Source organism: Melopsittacus undulatus, chromosome 10 (genome assembly GCF_012275295.1).
Source record: "Melopsittacus undulatus isolate bMelUnd1 chromosome 10, bMelUnd1.mat.Z, whole genome shotgun sequence".
Lineage (NCBI taxonomy): Eukaryota > Metazoa > Chordata > Aves > Psittaciformes > Psittaculidae > Melopsittacus > Melopsittacus undulatus.
Genome location: NC_047536.1, coordinates 7664998 through 7685679, shown reverse-complemented (window position 1 = coordinate 7685679; position 20682 = coordinate 7664998).

Genomic DNA, 20682 nt, shown 5'->3' with positions numbered 1-20682 from the left:
GTGTTTTTGCATAGAAAGCTACAAAGCATGTAAGAAAAGCATTGATAAATTTACTTGTAGCTGTGGTTGGGAAGAGGTTGAAAGCATGGTGGGTCTCTTGTGCTTGAACAATCTACAGAATTAGAGGGAGAAGTTATAAGATGTCCTTAATGTGTATTTTCTTGCAATCAGATTATGAAGAAAGCCAGGATGTAAAAGGAACATGCAAACAGCCTGGTGGGGTGGCTGTTTTGTGCTTTCGAACAGGTAAGGTAATCTCTCCCAGTCAATGAAGGCTGAGGGGAGACTCATGGAGGTGAAAGCAGTGTGCAAGGGATATCGCTGAGATGCTAAACTTGTCTTAAAAGTTGCTGAGGGACCTTGAAGGTCAAGTAAGATGGAGGTACTGTTTTGGTGATGAAGGTTCTTTTTCTCATATCATTTTTCAGTTACTTGAAGCAGAATTAGAGATGCTTCCTTTGGGGTTGTAATAATGACTGGTGTAGCTGTACACAAAAGGATTTGAAAGAGGGGAAGCGAAGATTTTTTACATGGGAGACTGAAGATTCAAAGAATAGACAGAATGATGCAGGGTGATAGACATAATATGGGTGGAGACAGTCTTCTTGGTAACATTTCCCTTACTATATCTTAAATTCAACTTCTAGTTTCAGCATAGCCTGACATAACCAGAGCCTCAGACACTTAGAGATGTACCTGCTCAGGCATGGGCTTATCCACAGACACAGATGCTTTGGGGTGCCCTGCTCCTGCATGGACCCATCCACAGGTCATAGCACCTTCAACTCAAATTCACACTGGAGTTCCAGCCTGTCCCATACAGCAGCACAAGAACAGCACCAGTGTCCTGTCTGTCTGCCAGCCCTGGGGCACCACCATTGCTGCTATCAGAATGTCCCAGGCATGGTACACCAAGATGATGAGCAGTGCAGTGGTACAGCAAGGAGCGGAGGCAAAAAAACAGCCACTAACAAGCACTAGACTATAATTCACAGTAAGGCAAGCAAGCTCCATGGCAAGTACAGGAGCCTTCTGATTAATAGCTGAACAGTAATAACAGGTACAAATGTGATGTAACATATTCCAGCCAAATCTGCTGTTATCTAAAACTGTTTGAGCCCTATGTGGTGTGCCAAAAAGGACTGTTGTGGTTTAATCTCAGCTGGCAGAACCACTTATTTGCTCCCTCCCAGCAGTGGGCTGGTTTGAGAAGCAGAGGGTCTTGACTCTGTGTAAGCACTGTTCAGCAACAGTAAAAACATCCCTGTATTATCAACACTGCTTTCAGCAAAAATCCAAAACATAGTGAAACAAATTAATTATCCCAGCCAAAACCAACACAGTAGCTTTCATAGATCCTAAACCAGCCAACAGAATGTCCCAGAAAACACGGATTTCTGATGCGAGAAAAACCTCTATCACCTTGCTGTACCATTGAGGTGTGCTCTGGCAGCAGTTCTCGGTTTAGATGTCACTCTTGCTTCAGCTCACAGGTGTATTTTGGAGTTGAGTATTTTCCTCATAAAGCCAAATCCTGGAGGAAGCAGTTGTTTTTTGAGCTATTTGAGCATTTAAGAAATAAGCTTTTACATTCAGGTATCCTGCTTGGCTTCATGAATAGACATTTGGTTTCATTTTCATGATTAACCCTGAGCCTCCTTGATAAAAACACCTTTTGGAGCTGACCTGTCAGCCTCTCCTCGTGGCAAGTGTGCATTTTGTGTATTTCTGACTTGAGAAAAGGTCCTGCAGAAAAGATAAAAGCATGGTTGGGGCAGCTCTGCAGGTAAATGTGACCCCATTTCCTCTGTCCAGCAGTACAGAGGTAAGGCACCAATGTAACTAAAAATGACCCTTGGGGTGCATGCTGTAAATCCATTCTTTTACAGCACTGCAGCCTTGGCTGAGTCCTACTTTCATGTGAGCACTCAACAGCCTTGTGAGATCTGCTCCTGTGTTTCCTAGAGACCGAATCCTGCATCTTCTGCTCTCTTCTAAAGCAGGCAAAATTTCAGTGAGCAAAACTTTGAGAGCACTGGGTAAGCCCAGGAGTCTCAAAAGCCCTGCAGTCAGGAGGGGGTGATAACAGCTCGTCTGTGTACATCCAAGCTCTCTTTTGCCTTGCTCCAGACATGTCTCAAAACCAAGCTGCTGCACACAGAGAGAGTGTAGCAAGTGGGAGCTGCTGTTTTCTTGGTGCCCTTTCCCCGTTTCCTGCTGCAGGTTGAAAACCAGCCCAAATCCTCAGGTTGGGTTCAGCAGGCATGGTGGGAAGGTGAGCTTCATGGCATGGAGGTAGAACTGGATGTCACCACACCAAGAGTGAGGGGCCATGCCAAGGCTGGCACAGGCAGCCCCTTGCCATACCTGGGGGTGATTAAACTGGGGAGATGAGACAGGGAGAACTGGGCTGTCCTCACTATGACTGGGAGGTGGGAGCCCCGGATGCTGGCAGGAGAGACAAGCCTCATCGTTTGACATAAGTGGCCCTTTGCTTTGGTGGCACGAAAGAGGAAAGACCCCTCTTGCCAGACTGATGCCTGTAGGGAAAGCCAGGACCTATTTATTGCTGCAGTGATTGTGAGCTTGGTGTTGTGTAAGTCCAGTCTTCATCTCTGAATATAGAAGTGAAAATGAACTTAAATCTGGTCATGTTTGCATATGTTTATTGCAAAGATAGTTGTTTGTAATTCCTATAATGTTACAAATATGTTCGTTGGCAGAGGAATAACAAGGCAGGGCATTTGCTGTCTGGTGAGGTGCTGAACTTGCTGCGCTGCTGTTCAAAGTCTCAGTGGATGACAGAACCAGACACTGAGTGAAAATGGAAAAGTCTGGGTGGGAGCTTTGAAGGATGAGGACAAAGTGTTGATGACACGATTGGGGTTACATGAAGAGAATATTTCATTGGTGAGAGATGTGAATGATGCATCATGCAGGATGGCTGTGGAAGGATGCAGAGACCTCAGTGATGGCATCTGAGGGGCTTTAGTGTGAGTGCTGTGAAAAGACAAGAGGAGAGGCTGAGCCATGAGAGGGAGGCCCTGCTGCTGGATGGCAGGAAAAGGTGGGCAGAAACCAGCTTTTGCCACATTCCTCTTGCTATGAGGCTGCATCTCCGAGGCCTCAGCCCCAGCCTCCCTGCAGGGTGCAGGGACCAGTTCCAAGCAGCAGGGCAGGGGCAGAGCCTCTGCCTTATGGCCTCTGTGCACATCACCACTCCATGTGCTTTGCCAGTCACACAGCCACTGCTAGCTCTTGGTGGCCTTACTTGTGCTTCCCATTGCCAATTCTTTCGTTGGCCACCGCAGCCTGTGCACGTGACATAGATCCAAGTAAGGAGGAGAATTCTGCTTGATCCTGAATTATAGACCCTTGTCTTGAAACAAGGGGGGGCACAAAATCACAAAATGGAATATATAAGCCTTTAGAATCAGTTTTAAGCAATGTTAAGTTTAATGGCTTTGTAACAGTAGCAATGGAAAATTACTGAGGTGCACTCAGAAAAAAAAAGTAGAGCACAGCTAGAGAACATACTGAGAATTCTTGTTCAAGATAAATCATTATAGTTGACATAGTTTTAAGAAAAACAGTCTAGAAGAGCAGGACACAGGGATAAGGAGTATCTGGGAAGTGCAGGTGTCCAGGGTGGGCTACAGTTAAACTAACTGATAAGTAGGAGGATAGGAGGATTATTATGTCTCTGGTGCTAGTGAACCAATTAAACTGGTATGAGCATCTCCTGCGTGTGCTTCAAAGGCTGCCAGAAGTGATGAAGATTGTTGGAAGAAGTAAACGACCCTCAGAGACCAGCACCACATTTTTGTACTCATGCTGGGAACTTTCTGGAAAATAATGTAATCCATAGGTAACCTCATGACTATGTAGGTATTCCCAGGGACCATATAAGGATGGCTTGTGTAGCAATACGGGGACACACGTTAGGAGGAGCTATCCCCCGTGTCTCCTGGTGCTGCAAGAAGGAATACCTGCTTGTTAGCTTGAAAACTTTGCTGGCAAGTTTGTTCCTGGAGCTTTCTCCGAATCAGTCTTCACAGAGGGCAGATGCTGACCCTTTCACCAAAAGACAAACGTAGTTTCTCGTGCGCTGTGGCAGTGATTGCTGTGCAACAACAGAGAGTGCCTTTTCATATTTCTGTCACTTTTCTCTCCACTGTTGCTGCTCAAATTGCTTCTGACATCTAAACAAAAAGCTGATGCCAACCTTCCATGAGCAGCCAGCTGGGGTAGAATCATAGAACAGTTATGGTTGGAAAGGACCTTAAGATCATCAAGTTCCAACCCCCTGCCATGGGCAGGGACACCTTACACTAGACCATGTCACCCAAGGCTCTGGCCAACCTGGCCTGGAGCACCACAGGGATGGGATACTGGATATTTAGAGGGTTTAAGCAAAACTATCTGGAAATACTAATATTCTCTACAGTGTTTTTTTACAGCTGCACTGTGTGTGTGCACCTTGGAGGGAGTGCAGGAGAGAGTGAGCAGAGCTCCTTGGGAATGCAGCCCAGGTCATCCTGTTCTTCCTCCTCTGGTAAACTCCCAGCTATCCACAGAGACATAAAACCTATGTGTGCATGTCCCTGCAGCGAGGGATCTCCCTGGGACTGTTGCAGGGAAATGCCTGCAGGCCCTTCCTTACTGCTTTCCAGCACAGTACACACTTCTCCAGCCTGTGGGGTGAATAACGTGGCTATAGCCAGCCTTCCTTCTGCAGCAGCTTGTACAGATGTGGGAAGTCCCCATGGTGAGCAGGTCCCTGCTGGAGTCTGAAGAGCAGCACTGAACACCTCTGCAGGGCAGGGATTGGAAGGGCTGCTCCATGCGCTGGTGAATCATTGCGAGGGCTGGGGCTGCAGCACACGGCAGATCGCAGCAGGCACAGACACCCTCTGTGCTGGGATGTCCCCATCGGGGATATCAGCTTTCAGCGGAACTGTCTCCTCAGCAGGAATGTTTTCTTTGGCTGTTGTTCCAGTGCAGGTTCTGCAAAGCTTCTATGACTCAGTTCTGGAATGAGGAAAAACCCCAAACAACAAAGCCAAGCTTGAACCAGTTACTGTTTGGTTTCAGTTTTCTCTAAGCCAGGTGAGCAAAACCATTCCAGCCTCAGGAATCCATAAACTAACATCATGTTTAGCTAACCTACTGTCTTGTTCTTTAATCAAATACATTGTACTGCTGGAATTGAGTAGTTCAGAGCATTTTGCATTTCATTGAGCATGATACCAGTCTCCTTTTAAAAACCTGAGTAGCCAGAATTGCGGTTCTCTGTACCTGTTGCTGTGGAAGCTCCAGGCCGGAGAAGCGAGTTATGATTCTCTCTGATGGACTTTGTTCATTTTCAGTACCAAGTTCTGTTCGTCTAAACCCATCCAGCAGCAAACAGTGAGTGACAGTTTCTGTGCTCTCAACCTCTTTTCAGCTTGAAACCCTTTCCTAAGGCTGTTTAGGTATTGCCAAGTCCTTGCCCATCATCTTCCTTAAAAAATACACAGCCCTTGAAGGCTGCTTTTAGAAGCTCCATGATCTTTTGCAGTAGAGCCTGCTATGTTTCACCTCCTGGATTTTGTGAAGGAGCTGATAAAATCCTTTTTAGGTATTTTAAATTGCCAGTTATGATGTCCCATTCTTAGGAAACCAAGATTTCTAATTCCAAAGCTGACCTACAAAATCTCACTCTCTAAACTTCATTTTGTGAATGCGGTATCCCCGTTCCAGCAGCAATGCTGACCTACCGGAGCTCGTGTGGGAGAAAACAACCAAAGTGAAAATGGAATCATTCCTGTGGGAAGTTGATTCCAACAGCACAGCACTTTTCTAAGAATAATTATTCCTCTGGCAGCCGTTCAAAACTTGCAAGTTGTAACCAGGTGCCGGATTTCTCTTTTTACTTCTACCCAATCTTGCCTCAGCCTTTTTTCTTCAGATAAGAGGTTCTCAACAGCTTCTTTCAGTGTTAGTAAACCTCCCTCTGAAGAGTTTTGTTTTTCTGTGCCTGTCTTCCCACGCCTTATTCTGAATTTCTTTTGAAACTAGGAAGGATCTGGAAATGCTTTGCATTGAAATCCAATTGCCTCGAGGAAGCTCAATATCCTACTTCAGGCGTATCTCGGTGCCCCAGCCTGGTGTATGTGACCATGCTGTGATTCTGAAGTCATTTGCTACAGTGGTTTGCTGCTTTGTAGAATACTGTTCTTGGAAGGAATAGAGGGGTAAAGGCCTTTTGCAGTGCTGGAACTCAGCCAGTTCTGTCTGTCCTTCTCCAGGTATTTGCTTTTTCTAGTTGGAACTAGCATCCTATTTTTCTGATTAATAAATAGAGCAAAAATGGATTTGTCCTCCTAAGAGCTTCAACAGTGTGCTCGCAACAGAGGCCAACATAGTAGGAACCTGATGCACTACCTATGGAACAGCTAGTTCTTTATTTCCCTATTTAGGAGCCTGCAAAAGCTGATGGGAATTTGCCCATCAAGAATCTCAGTGCTTGTGTGACTGTCCAGACTTAAGGTCCGAGTGTTATTTCCTGGTACTGCAGCCAGGAATACAGCATTTCTGTGTGATGGGCAGTGCTGTCAAATCACTAGAGTACAATTTTCAAAGCTGCCTGTGTGACTTCAGAACACAGGTTCTATTTTTAGCTGTAATTTGTGTGCCTGGAGCCACACCTACAGAAGGATTTGGGCCTTTTTTGTACTTATTCCAAACATGCAGATCCTCAGAACTTCTGCCATCGTGCAGCTGAGCTGCGGTAGCACTGATGGCTTAAGGCTCTTCTGTTTACTCTAGTGGATACTTGGGTAAGCATCTGCTTCTGGACAAGAAGCTAGATTCCCATTTATGCCTAAGCCCTGCTAAGATGTTCCTTGGTCTGTGGAGGCTGATGTGACAGTGTTTTCAGAGAGATTTCTTCTCATGTGGGATGTGGGCAGAGTAGGATGGAGGAGGTGTTGGTGTTTCTATTTCCAATAGCACAGTACTCAGATGAGTGCGGGAGAGGCCAGTGCTCAGATTTCAAGATGCTTGAGGGGACTTCAAATCCTGATCCCAGTTGAGTTATTCTGGAGGTCACTTCTCAGCTGCTCCTCCTGAGCAGAGCTATGTGGGATGCTTCAATGTGCCTGGGCAGGGAGGGGATGAGATGGTGGCTTGGTGGTTAGGCTGCTTCTACAGGGAGAAGGCATGGTCCTCTGCATAGAGGACTTCCTCCCTTCCCTGCTCAGTGAAGAAGGGTCCCTTTTTCTCTTTGCTCCTGCTCTGCTGGCATACTCTGCCCTCAGGTTCACTTGCTCCAGTTGTGGATGATCCGGTCTCTGTCCCCTGTCTGTGCATCTGCAGTGAAGAGGTTGCTGTTTGCTGTCCCTCCTGCTCAGGGCTGACTCACTTCCTGCCTTAGTAACTCATTTGCAACCTTCCTGTTTTCTTTAACTTCTGAGTGCAAAGCATCTTAGTGAAGCCATCTATGAAGCTTATGACAGACATTGTACTGTGCTGCTTGACAGTATTCTGCATCAATTCTTTTCACTCAAGCCGGCTGATAGGGTGGCAGCAGACATTTTTACTCATTGGAATGCTGCATTCATCTTGGTGAGAGCCGTTTGTCACACGTGCAGGGTGCAGGCAAGCTCAGGGTTATCTCAGGCAGCAGTGAGCAGCAGAGATGCTGCAGGCCAGGACAGAGCTGGGGCAGATCTGTGGGTGCGTGGTGGGGTCTGTGCTGTACCGGCTCTCAGCCTGGCTTTAATGCATGTTAAAGCCAGCCACGGAAAAACAATTATTGGAATGATAAACCTGAGGAGAATAACTCTGGCAGGATTTTAAGACACTAGGACAGATAATCTGGCTGCTGTGACCCTGAGCAAAGCTGTTCTTGTAACATCCAAGCTGTCTGTGCATCTACAGAGCTAAATTCTTCCTTTAGGATAAGAATTATGTGCATGTACATGCACTCACGTACACAAACAGGCTCTGGGGTTAAGGTTAATGCCTCTGTATGAATCTCTGCGGGCACTTCCTACCGGGAAAGCTTCCCAGTTTAGAGAAATGTGTCATGTAGGGTAGCTGCAGTGCTCCTGTCTTGGCTTGTTCCTCCCTCTTTTGTGAGTCCTGTCCACGAGCAGAGCTCTGTGGCTTCTGGAAGCTGTAAAGGTCATCAGGAGCATGTGGAAGGGCTATTTCTGCCATCCCCTCTCTCCTCTGTTACCCAAGCATGCCTGACAAAGCTCTTCACTGCTTGCAGAAGAGGTGGGAGCACAGTGTCCTAATTTATATGTCTATCATAGTGCAAAATAAGAACTGTCTAGTCAAATCCTCCTTGGCTTGTGATTTGACCATAGCCTTTGTACATGTGCAAAGTGGGCTATGAAAGGTGCATGATTTATAAAGTATTACCTAGGTTTGTCTGTCAGCCTGATCTCTTTTGAACAAGTTGTATTGGATGTTAAAGCAATGAGTCAGAAATCGATGGGAGAGCTCATAAGATTTGTAAGTCAACTCAGCTTAAAGAAACCTGACAGTTGGAAGCACAAAAGTAAAAAATAATATAGGTACTTGTATAAGACACTATAGTGTAGAAAAAGGCCCAGGCTTATTGAGAATTCATACCTCAAGGGAAACAAGGGAAAGTTTGTTTTAATACCACTGAGGAAGAAAGCCCAGTTTCTCCAAAAACATTGTGGATTTTGCCATAGTTTTCTATGGGACCAGGCTCCAGCTCTTCTTGGCATTCATAACTCATGGTATTAACTCACTGTCTGTTACAATGAAATGCTGTAAGCAGGGATGGAAGATTTATGAAATCATGCAAGAAGTGGCTATATGTCTACTGTGCTTTCTGAAGGCTATATATTTGTGAAAGATATTTTATATACAGGACCTGATTTATCTCTGATGCCTGCATGTTTTATACCGCTGTAAAGATTTTAACTAACTTAGAGAGATCCTTCCTTTTGTGAGGACCTTTCCCCTCAGTGAAAAAAGGAAGTCAACCATTTATACAGAATACAGTGAGCAGCAATAAATAAAGGAGAGAAACTAGAACTACCTGATGGTGATGATTCTGGCATCTGGGCTGTGATTTAATGCTTTTAGAAAGCACTGCATGACCACACATTGTGCTCCTGATAGTGCTGCGCTCAGGGTTGTGGTGTTTGGCTTAACATAATATTGCCTCAAGAAATTCCAGCCACTGAATTTAGACTTCCTGTCCAAAACCAAATTCAGTTAGTCAAAACTTTCCAGATGAGATGCTAAGACAATAATAACTGTCCTGACTGATGTCAGCTGTCGAGCAGTGCACAGTATATTGTCTGTCTCTTCCTTTATCAGTCACTGTGTGCAAGCATTCTTCTTCCCTCCCCCCCCCCCCCCCCCCCCCCCCCCCCCCCCCCCCCGTTAGCCTTTGCTTTTGTTTCACAAAGCAGAGAACCTGTCCTGTCATCCTTCCTTTGTAAAGGCCTGCCTAAATGCTTACATTTTCCTGATCACCTTTTTGCTTGGAAGATATGCTGAGGAGTGGGGAATGTGATTCTCTCACCATGGGACTTGGGTTGTGTTTAGCTTTAACTTATCCAGCTGTAATACATGCACATAATGAAACCTTCCTTTTGGGACCCAGGAAACTTGAATAATCTTTACTTAAAGAACCAGCAAGGATGTATTGGTCAGCAGGGAACAGATTAATTTAGTTCAGTGTCTTTTACAAAGAGTCTTTTAAACCTGGGGCTAGAGCGAGGATGCATTTTGAAAGGTGTACCACTGAACACTGCAAATATAGCTCAATCCCAGCCTGAAATATCACTGTTCCTTTCTTCCTAAGACATGATTTACACAAATTCATTTGCACATCCTTATTGATTAATCCTAGGAGGGTCTTTGCTTCTTTGTGCCCAAAATTGACACAGGGCAGCATCTAAGACATGGTATTTTATTAGCTAACACAAGGTCTCATGCTGGTGAAAAGCAAAATCCCTTTTCCAGATGCTTTCAAAGCTTTGGGAATATTTCCCATCTAGATCTGGACTCAGTGTCAATGGATCTGTCTTCCAGTGTAAATTACTGCTGTTACATATTTTAACACATGTATTAAAATGAAGAATGATTTTGTGTGTGAAACTTCTGCTCTCATGAAAGGCATTTTGTGTATTAGCCTAGATGGAGATCTGTAAACCAGATCTTGGGATGAAACAAAAGATGGTAAATACTTTTGCCCTGAGTATGGGCAACCTGAGCCTTTGCACTGACTCAGCGGAATGTGGTTATTAACAATAAATATCTTCCCAGTTTTCTTCTCTCCAAAGTAGCTGGTCCATACATGAGCTTGTTTTTGTGGTAGCCCTTAGGGTGAAAGCAGTAGAGAACATCAGAGCTCTCATGAAATGTGTTTGATATGTTTTATTCATTGGGAGTGGAAAGCAGATTAAGCCCTTACTGCTTGCTGGGAAAACATTCTTAGTTGCTTCCAGACTTGTAGATGGAGAGAGTTTCTCCAAGATCTATAGAAGTTGTGTGTGATGGAGAACCTCCCGGAATGTATCCTGGAAAAGCTCCGTGGCCTGACAGAGATGGAGGAGACCAGTGGAGTGGGAGTGATTTCCTGTGGGTGAGTCCTGATTCAGTACCCACCAGAACTGGAAAATGTTGGGGGTTCAGACTGTGGTGGTGGAGCTTTACTCTTCCAGGGCTAAATCCACAGGTCAAAGAGTAGAGCCTGTTGTTAGCCTGCGATGAGTGTCTGTGAAATAGGTTTGGAAACATCTTTCTAATGCCTGTTAAACAAGTGTCTGCATTGAGCAAAACAAGGACTGGCACACTTGCCAGCTTTGCACGAGAAACCCGTGGGATGTGTGGGTACCAGTGTTTCAAGCAGTCCCTTTCTCTTGAGGCAGAAACAATCTGCCTCAAGTCAGTGGTGAACATTAAGATAGAGTATCCAGTCTGTGCTGCTGCTTCCGCTGCATTGTTTGTGGATAAATCCATTTAATTAACCAGACATTTCATTCCATCCCTTTTTAATAAGCTGGCATTACACACACCGAGCATCTTGATGCCGGTATGGAAAACTAGATTTGTTCATGCCAGTTTTAAACATCAGTCACATTATTTTGGCTACCAGAGCTGTAAGGCTACAGGTCTAATCTCTTTTCCATTAGGGTCTTGCTTTTTATTTAGATTTTAAAACTGTATTCAACTGAGGTTTTGACCGAAACTGAATCACTATGTACTTGAAAGCTAAAGAGCTTATCAGGCATCTGATAATGTTTTCAGGATTTCCCCAGATTAGACCGCGGAGTGTACAGTCAGGAAGCTGAAGTATTGAGCGCCTGACCAGAGCTTCCTCCTATGCAAGAGTGGGGGTTTCTCTGACTTCAGTCTTTAGCTCTACATGCATGGTCTGAACCTTGAAATCTAAAGGACAAAAAGCACCCAAATCTCCCAGCTGGGTACTCTGAGCAAGGCAAATGGAGCGTTTTGTTTAAGCCCTGCTTGCAAGGTCAGCAAAACAGTTCTCACCTCTCCCTGCTGTTGTGTTACCTTCCTGGCTCTTTATCAGCCAGGGAATCAGAAAGGGACTTTCCAGAGCTATAAACGGGTGAGCTGAATAGATGGAATGAACCTGTATGCAAATGAGTTTTGATTCCTTCCCTTTATAAAGTTAAAATGTTTTTGAGAGAGAAACAGATCGTCCAGAATGTGGGTGTCCGAGATTGTTACCTTGGACTGGCTGTGTCTCTCTCCGTGCTGTCTGTCTGCCTTTCTGCCTGTCTGTCTTTCCATTGTAGAGAACAAAGCGGAGTGATGTAAAATAGAAAATGAGAAATGCAAACCTGTGGTGATTGAAGAGGAGGAAGGAAAATGAAAGAGAAAAAGCTGAAGAGTGGGAAAAGATAAAATAAAATGAATTTTGGGGCTTCCACTGTGAGTAAGAGCTGAAAAAAAAAGTAAGCTGATTTATTACATACTTATCTTCTGCCTGAGAGCCAGTATGCTTTGTGTATGTGAAAGGTAAATTGTACACTAAAGATTGAATCAAAACTCCAAGTTCTCCCTCAATTCCTCCAGCTTTAAACCAGAGTAGTTCTGTCAGCTTCGACAGATTTATGCTTTGCAAACAACAGCAGGATCAAGATCAAGTATTTGAAGTCATTTGGGGTTATATTTATGCTAACGCAATGAGAAGTTTAGAATGATTTTCAATACTGTTGTATAGGGAATCTGCGCATTTTCTAATGCTTCTCTTCACCAGGCAGGATTTTTTTGCTGTTGTCCTTCCAGCACTGGTATGACTTTATTTCAATTCCAATGACAATTCAGAAACAAGGGGCAGTGGTAACATTATGTGTATTAATGTTTTCCTTGTATTATGGTTTATGTATATGTTTTTTTCCTTTTAAATCTGTATTTTAACCCACTTAAATAGCAGTTATTTAAACAGGGAGAGGATGTGAGTTAATTGATAAAATATAGTATGATGATCTCCATCAGATGCCACTGATTCTGAAAGTGCAATGTTTGATTGCAGCCGAGGGGATTGAGTGGCTATACCTGGTGTTCGTTTATGTTGATCCTTTGCTTCTTTGAAGATGGTTTATCTATTTTTTCCAGTCTGTGCTCTGAGCTTATTTAGGCATTCAAAAGTTTGTTTTACAGTATGGAAAAAAAAGGATGGAGGAAATGCCACAGTTTTCCATGGTGGAATTTCCAACAAATTCCCTATTCTGCTGGAAAGGTGCAGGGATGGATTTCTGGCATCTGCAGGATAAGGCAGCTCCCATCCTTCCATCTCTTAGCCTGATTAGAGACAGGCAGTTACTCTTTTCTTTTTCTGAATAGTTTGCTTGCTGAAACATGCAGTTTTGAATGAGCTAAAATAATTTACAAAGATTAACCGAGTGCAGCAAACAGTATCTGGTAAATAGTAAAAAGTTGCAATATTTTAACATTTTCAGGATTAAACTTATTTTTAAAAGAAATTCTGTTTCCATAATAGTAATAATGATAGCAAAAAAGAAACAATTTTTGTTTGTTTGTTTCAGGCCCCCAAAATTCCCTTGTAATGTATCTAAAGTTAATGTGCTTTGTCTTCAGAAAATAATCGGGGGTGGGGGAAAAAATCATTCCAGGTTCAGCCAAATTACATTTTTCTTTTGCCTTATTTTTAATTCTTTCTGCTTAGTGGGTATAAAAATTGTTCATAGCCTTATCTTTGGTACAGACCGCTATTAGGACTGCCTGTATTTCATGGTCATCCTGGAGAATGGTGAGACTTTATTTTCTCCAGGAAATGGTGATGAAAATGTGAATTATTTGGATTATAAAAATGTATATTTTTGTCTTTTTATTGGTCAAAATAAACACATTATCCATCTTTTCCTATAATTAAAAGAAAGGAGAAAAGTCAATTTTCATTGTTGAAATAGATTTTGTGTATAATTTTTGAACCAATTCCCCAATTTCATGAGCAGGACTTTAGCTAATCTCTTCTGCAGCTTTTCAAGTATCTGTACTCTATCCTAGTTTGCTGCAGCATGGAGCTTCACTGGTGCTTAATACAGTTATATTTCTTGGGAAGCAGGGCCTGGAGCTCCCGAAGGGAGGATTGCAGAGATGGCAGGACAAGGGCTTGAGGTTTCAATAGGGGATCTTTGACAAGAGAGAGGTTTCAAGTATGTCAGTGACTACCTGTGACCTTTTTTGGGGGATTCATTAAGGAGAAGCCACAAAAAATTATTCAAAGCTGTATCTAATTCTTTAGTGGATACTGGATATCCAAGGCCATACTGGCACCTCTAACAAGCTTATATTAAGTCTGTGCATGCATCAAAGAACATCTTTGCTTTTCACTGTAACCATTAGTTGTAGGCGACACACTTGGCTAAGAGTTCTAGATATGATTATGTTGAATCTCAACAGCACCTAAAAATGTTTCTTTAAAATGAGATCAGGTGAGCTCAAGGGGAGCACGATTTAAAACCCTGAACAGGAGGTGAGCGTATCCCAGAGGAAGGCAGCACCAGGTTCCCCCAGGCTGGCTGTGTCAGCATTTCTCAACCTGTTTTAATGGAGCCCCTTTGAAACAAAAACCTTGGACCATTTCACATGGCCGAAAAGGAGCTGTCTGCACCTGCAGGCAATCCCTGGCAGCATCCAGAAACAGGCTCCTAGCTCTGTCTGCCAGTGCTTGTGCATCCCTGCCAACAGCACAGGGATAGAGGTGTATTTTTTCATCTGCTAAATGAGACTGTTCATGGACCAGCTCCTGGTGTCTGACAGCAGGTCCACAGCCCTCTGGCTGCATAACGCTGCCTAAATAGCTTCCAGGGGTTAGGGTTCCTTAGCTGGGTCAAAATTCACTGCTCCCAGACTACCTTAACTGGCACATATCATTCTCTGCATTAACTATGGCCAGTTTTCACAGTACTTGAGCTGTTTCATTGTTCTAATATCACACTCATTTATTTCAGTAAATTGATAGTGAAACAGACCATATGTATTGAATATGAATGTATTGCATGCTATTCATAGTCTATTTTCAATAACTACAGTGTAGTTATGATATAAAATATAAATACAGTAATCTTTTATATCTCAATATTTATATATTGAACCACTGTGAAGAAAAAAAAATATCTCTGGCTTTTAATAGATTACCAACATTGCTGTTATTTATTACAGTGTGTTTTTCCAAATAAACTCCTTGCTGGGTGATTGTCACATTCCTTTTTTAGATAACAGGAGAGTTACAAAGAGGTGATTAATTGATGTTTGCCTGATTGGTTTTTAACAGCTAATACAGAGCCTAACCATTTGAGATTAATAATAAATAATATGATAGTTATGCAGTAACAAATGCCATAAATATCTGTGTACTTTCAGCAGTTGAAATGTTACCAGTTCTTTTGAATTATTACAAGGATGGAGATTGGAAGGAAACAAGAAATGGCCATATACTCTCTTCTGCTTACTTTTTACCCTCTTCCTATTTTTTTGTGTGTTTAGATCACATCTGAAACACATGGATTGACCAGTCATTTCAAGCTCACTCAGTTCCCCTACACTTGTCAGGAATTGGCTCAGATGAATGGTTTATCTTACCACCCCGCCTGTCTTTTCATGGGCTGGAGGGAGTATGTGTCTCACCTCCAGCATCTGCCGTGGGTACGGTGATCAGCTATCCTGTCCAAGGTAGGAAGTGTTACTGGGTTTTGAGGCAGCTCCACATTCGAAGAGGTAGGTCTTTTCCTTCATCCTCGTTATTAGTCAGTTAGTATAAAATTTCTTGCATGTTTAGAGTAAAAATGTTTTGCTGAAGTTATAACAAATAGATAAAGATGGTGTTTCACAGAGCTGCAAGGCGCTTTTAACTTCTCAGTTCTCTTTACACTTATTAGTGCTCTGAAAATTGGCTTTCCAGCTTACAACATCTGGACGTTGTTAATGCAGCTGTTTCTCCAGTTGTGTCAATGTGCAAAATATGTTTGAGACTGTTTACATCCCTCTATACAGTGTTTCATCTTGTTAGCTGAGAATATATATATATATATATATATATATATATATATATATATAAAAGAAGCCTGCAAATACTTGTATTTTTCAATACAAAAAAACTTGCTGAAATTGCGTCCAGGCTGTAACTTATTATGGCTTACTGTGAATATAACTGAAACTATACTATATTGTAACTATACTGTGAGTATATGCTATAGAGGTTATTAAAAATAATAGTATTAGAAGTCTTTATTGCTGGTGGCCAGATCTTTGTAAAAATCTGAAATGACATTTTCATTACGGACTTTTCTATATTACTGTTTTAACCAGATGCAATGTGTCCAGATGGCTGACTAGGTGTAAATCATAAATCAGAGGTCATCTAGTTCAACTCCTGTGCTATGAGCCAGGACATCTTCAACCAGATCAGGTTGCCAGAGCCACATCCATCCTGGACTTAAAGGGATGGCACATCTGTCACTTCTCTGGGGAACATGTTTCAATATTTTATCACCCTCATTGTAAAAAACCTTTTTCCTCAAAACTGTTTTTCTTAGTGATTTGTGCCTGGTATCTCTTTTGCCATGTATTTTTTCTTTAAAATAGGAAAAAAAAAAGCCTCCTTCCCTTGCAAATCAGGAGGTTTTAGGTTAAAAAAATGAAATGGAATATGCAATAATTTTATCATCCTTGAAGGAAGATGGCCTATTGCACAAAGCGCTGTGTTGTTGGAAAATGTGATTAAAATGGGGACAACAGAATTGAATGTCCAGAGAAGCAGAGTGGAATAATTCTACAGGGGAGGAAATTGAATGTTTGTTATTCATGACATAGACATTGGCAGTAGAAATATAACAACCACTTGATATTAAAAATGCATCCAGGAAATATCTGGGAGTTTCAGAAAGCATATTGGGAACAAATGCACTTGCTTCTGCCAAGCCCAAAATATGTGCTTGGGCTGATACCAGTTCATCAAGAGATGTACGTTTTTTATTTCCAAATACTGATTAACCATTTTTTTTCCTTCTTTTTGGTGGGGGGACAGTAAAAGTGTCTGTGTAGTTGTTGGGCTGAAGGCATTATGGGCCTGATGCATTCATCATCTTGAAGAGTTCAGGAGAAAGAATACCTACAGGCAATTCCTCATCTGGCAGTGATGTGGTGAGAACCTGGTTGTAATCTTGGAGCTTAGCACCAGTGTATCAATGTCTGATGTGAACTGTTTGATAGTGGCAGTTTAGCTTGAGAGCAAAGCTAAGTTGTGCTTTTTCTTTAAGTCTGCACCGAAACTTTGGTCTTGGTTTTCTCAGTGGTGAACATGATCTTTATAGAGCAAGGAAGGATTAATCATGTCTCTGCATGTGAACAGTTTTTGCCTGTAAACATGCATATTTTCTTTACTCAAAGGTATTAACAATATTTAAGGTGTGTTGCAATATGAGCAACAATTGCCTTGTACCTAACCAGTAGAGTCAAGACTTTCTTGTTGATCCTTAGCTCTGCTGTTTGTGTAGGAGTGATGGAAACAGACACGGTCAGTGTAGAAAGGTTGGTTTTGGTGTGGTGTATCCCAGAGCAAGGACAAGGCAAGCTCCCCAAGGCCCAGCACGTGCAGCTCCTACAGATCAGTGAGCTGGGGAAAGAATTTCAAGTACTGTGGGGTGCAAAGGAGGCTGCCTGCCCTGGGGTAAGCGGGAACAGACGGGCCAGGGCAAGCAGCCAGTCTGGCCAAGGGATGTGGGAAAGAAGAGAAAGTCAGAGAAATGTGGACTTTTTTTACATGGAGAAGCACAGAAAGGTCAGGAAAGGGTTTTAGAGGTTGATGGTTTGGGTTTTAAACGTTGAGGTCTGGGTTTGCTGTGCTGAGCAGCAGTTTCTCACTGACCCTAGCAGCAGGTGCAAGGCTGGTGTGCAGCAGCACCTGGCAGTGCTGTTACAGCGGGTGGGTGGAAGACATCTGCCCAGCAAGCAAAATACTCCGGGCTCCACAGAGCATGCAGCCCACAGACCTGCTTCTGAAACCCTTAGCTCTCATACCCTGTGACATAGCAGGACAGCTTTAACCTGAAAGGCTCTGCTGGGTTTGAGTGTATGGCTGCCTCTGGTGTCACTGTGGTCCTTTATGCGTGCTGGCTTTCCTTTTATTAATCTCAAGATCTCTAGAGCGACTTCATCTTCCATTTAGCCCTCTTGTTTCAACTAACCAGATGTCAGTGTAGCTGTGAGATATGTATTTTTCCACTAGCTGTGGGGAAAATGTATTTAACTAAATAAGGGTGAAGAAGATACATTATGCTCCTAATGAAATGTGACCATACTCATATTTTATTTCAAGTTGCCCATTGATGCTAATTAATTACCACCCATGATGAGCTCATTTTGAATAGTATCTGGATTTCACGCAAAGCTGCAGTAGATCATTGACTGCTTAAAAAGCATTAAAATCCCACTCTTCAGTTGTATGTTCTGAGAAATGTAGATGTTGTATCAAAAGGGAAGGTAGTGATGCCAACATCAAGAATAGAAGTAAGGGATGATAAGGAAAAAGTGGAGAATTTATACATTCCATTAACTTAATGGCTTTAGGATCTTTATGTTCTTTTCCTGTTAAAACATATTTACTCCAGAAGGAAAATTATGGAAGAATGGTTTTCAGGCACTTAACATTACTTAATCACTCCAGAAGGGTTTGCCTTTCGGTAAAGCAGTAAAACTTTATATAATGATCGCCTACAAAGTATCTGTTCTACAGGAATAGTTAATTCTCCTGTAATGAGATCTCCAAGCTATGAGGTACTAAGGGAACTTGCTGGAATAGGAAAAAATAATGTTTTTTCAAAAAGTAGATTTATGGCCTGTTGAAAACTCACCTCCTCGCTGCTCTTGCTAAGGGAGAACAGTATAATTTTATGGGCTGTCTTCTTGTTTGCAAATGCATGAATTTAATCCTTGAATAAATGAGCTCTCACAGGGAGGGGGCACCGCAGGAATGACACTGAAAGGACAGAGGATGGCACACTTGAAGCTGATAAGCGGTCAAAGCAGAGGGTGGCTGAAACTGGCACTGTGTTTTTTAAAATCTGTGAGAGCTAATGCACTGCAACAGTGTTAAACTCAGCAGGTAAATTGAGAGAGTTTGACCTTTTCTCCTACTTGGTTAAAAAAACCTCTAAAACCTATTTACATTGAAAATTACTGAGGAATTATGAGCGTGCACCAGTCCATACCTGCCCTTTAGGGATTTTACTAACACACTCACTGATAGACGGCTCAGCTGGGGTGTCCTCCCCAAGGGGACCTTTGGGACAGGTCCATCCCAGAGCTTTGGGAGGGAGCAGAGCTGCCTGTTGCAGAGGGTGCTGCAGGTTCCCAAGTCAGAGATCTCATCTGCATCCCTGTTCTGTGGATGTCTGCTCTCCATGCTCATCTCGCTGGAAGGTAACAACTCTGCAGGTGCTTACCTGGGAAGTGGGAGAGGTGAGTTTAGCTTCTCTTGAGCACAGGGCTGGGGAGCACACCATGCTGTACCCCAGTGTACTCCTGGCCAGGGAGGGGGCTGCCATGGTAGGGCCACCAGCAGTGTCCAAGCAAGCTAACTAAAGACTTATCACAGGTCCATTTATTGTGTTTCATGGAGAGGCATTTAATGTTTTTTCTTGTCGTTAATGTGCCTCATTGCACAATGCAAACAAGTGCCAAAGTTATGCATCCCCAGCTGAATGTGGTGACCATGCTGGTACCCAACAACTTGCAGGACCTCAATAGAAATGCCGTGTGCTGAACACAGGCAGGGGCACTGTCCCAAAGGGCTGGGAACATCCTTTAATCTTCCTGAGCCTTTCTCTGTTTTACCATAATATGTTTTCATCAACGCTCGTTTGATTTTCTGTCCTGCTCGAGATTGGAAGAGTGATCACTGCAGAAGGGCCATGCTGCTGGTGAATGCCCTGCTTAATGTCAAGAACGATCTCATTCACAAACAGTACTCCAGTGACCACCCAGAAAAATCAGACAAACAAAATTCATTGCTCTGGTATCTTATTTCAAAGTTGCAGATAAATTGTGTCTTATTTGTTAATTTGGTTTTTCTTTCCTGTAATAGAAGTCTCAGAGTCCCACTCACAGGTTGGTGGGACTGTGGGCAACACAAGCCAGTTATATTGCAGAAATGTTTGTTCAGAGGTCTCCCTTCCAGCAAGAGAAACAGTTAAAGAAGCATATTTTTAATTTCTGTTGTTTTTTTGACTAGTTCAGCTGCCTAAGAAAACAATTACAGCCATAAAGACATGGGCACACAGTTGGATACTGCAGCAGTGGAGCTGTTGGATGTCCATGCCAAACAGCGCGCTCTGCGCTCAGCCGATGATATGTTGCTAATTTAGCTGAAAAAGTGACACTGGATGCTATCAAGAATCATTCAATGCAATTTTATCATTTGAGATGAAGATTTTAGAGATAAATTTCAGAGTGGGTTCCTAGGTAAATTAAATGATTTAGAAACCCAGATAGTAATTGCTGTAGGACATGCTGTGCAAAGAATGGTGTTTTAATATCCACACAGTGCTGGCTGCACAGTCACTGATACCCCTGACTTCAGCTTCATGAGTGAGTTTTACTGGGGGAGCTTTGAACTCCTGCTGGGGTTGGGCAAACTTCTGGTTGGAATAAGTTGGGTTTTTTCCAGTCAAAAAAAATTGGAAATATTTTTGAATCAAATTACTTTCTCAGGGAAAAGCTATAAACTCCTTGATGCTTTTTAATTTTCATTCAACATTGTTATTTCAAAAAAAATCACACTTATCTACAATTTAGAAATGCTACACTAAAAAAAAATCCTTCTCTTTGAACTATTCTGTTGAGTAAATTGACTTAAATTTATTTTTAAGGCTAAAAAGTTTAATCGGAAATCCCCTTGACCTCAAGTATTTTATTACCGACCAAATATTTAGTTTGACTGAACCCAAAGGGATTTTTTTGTGGTGCCTCCTCTCACTGGACCACCAAGAAATATGTTTAAAATGTTCCAAATAAATCTGAAATTTTTATTTTTTTTATAACTGAAGTGACACTGTTTACACATGGTGCTGTGCAAACATGACAGCTAATTTACAGAAGAATACATCATCCACCATCCTAACCAGTCTATTTTTCCTCCAAAATTCTGAGTTT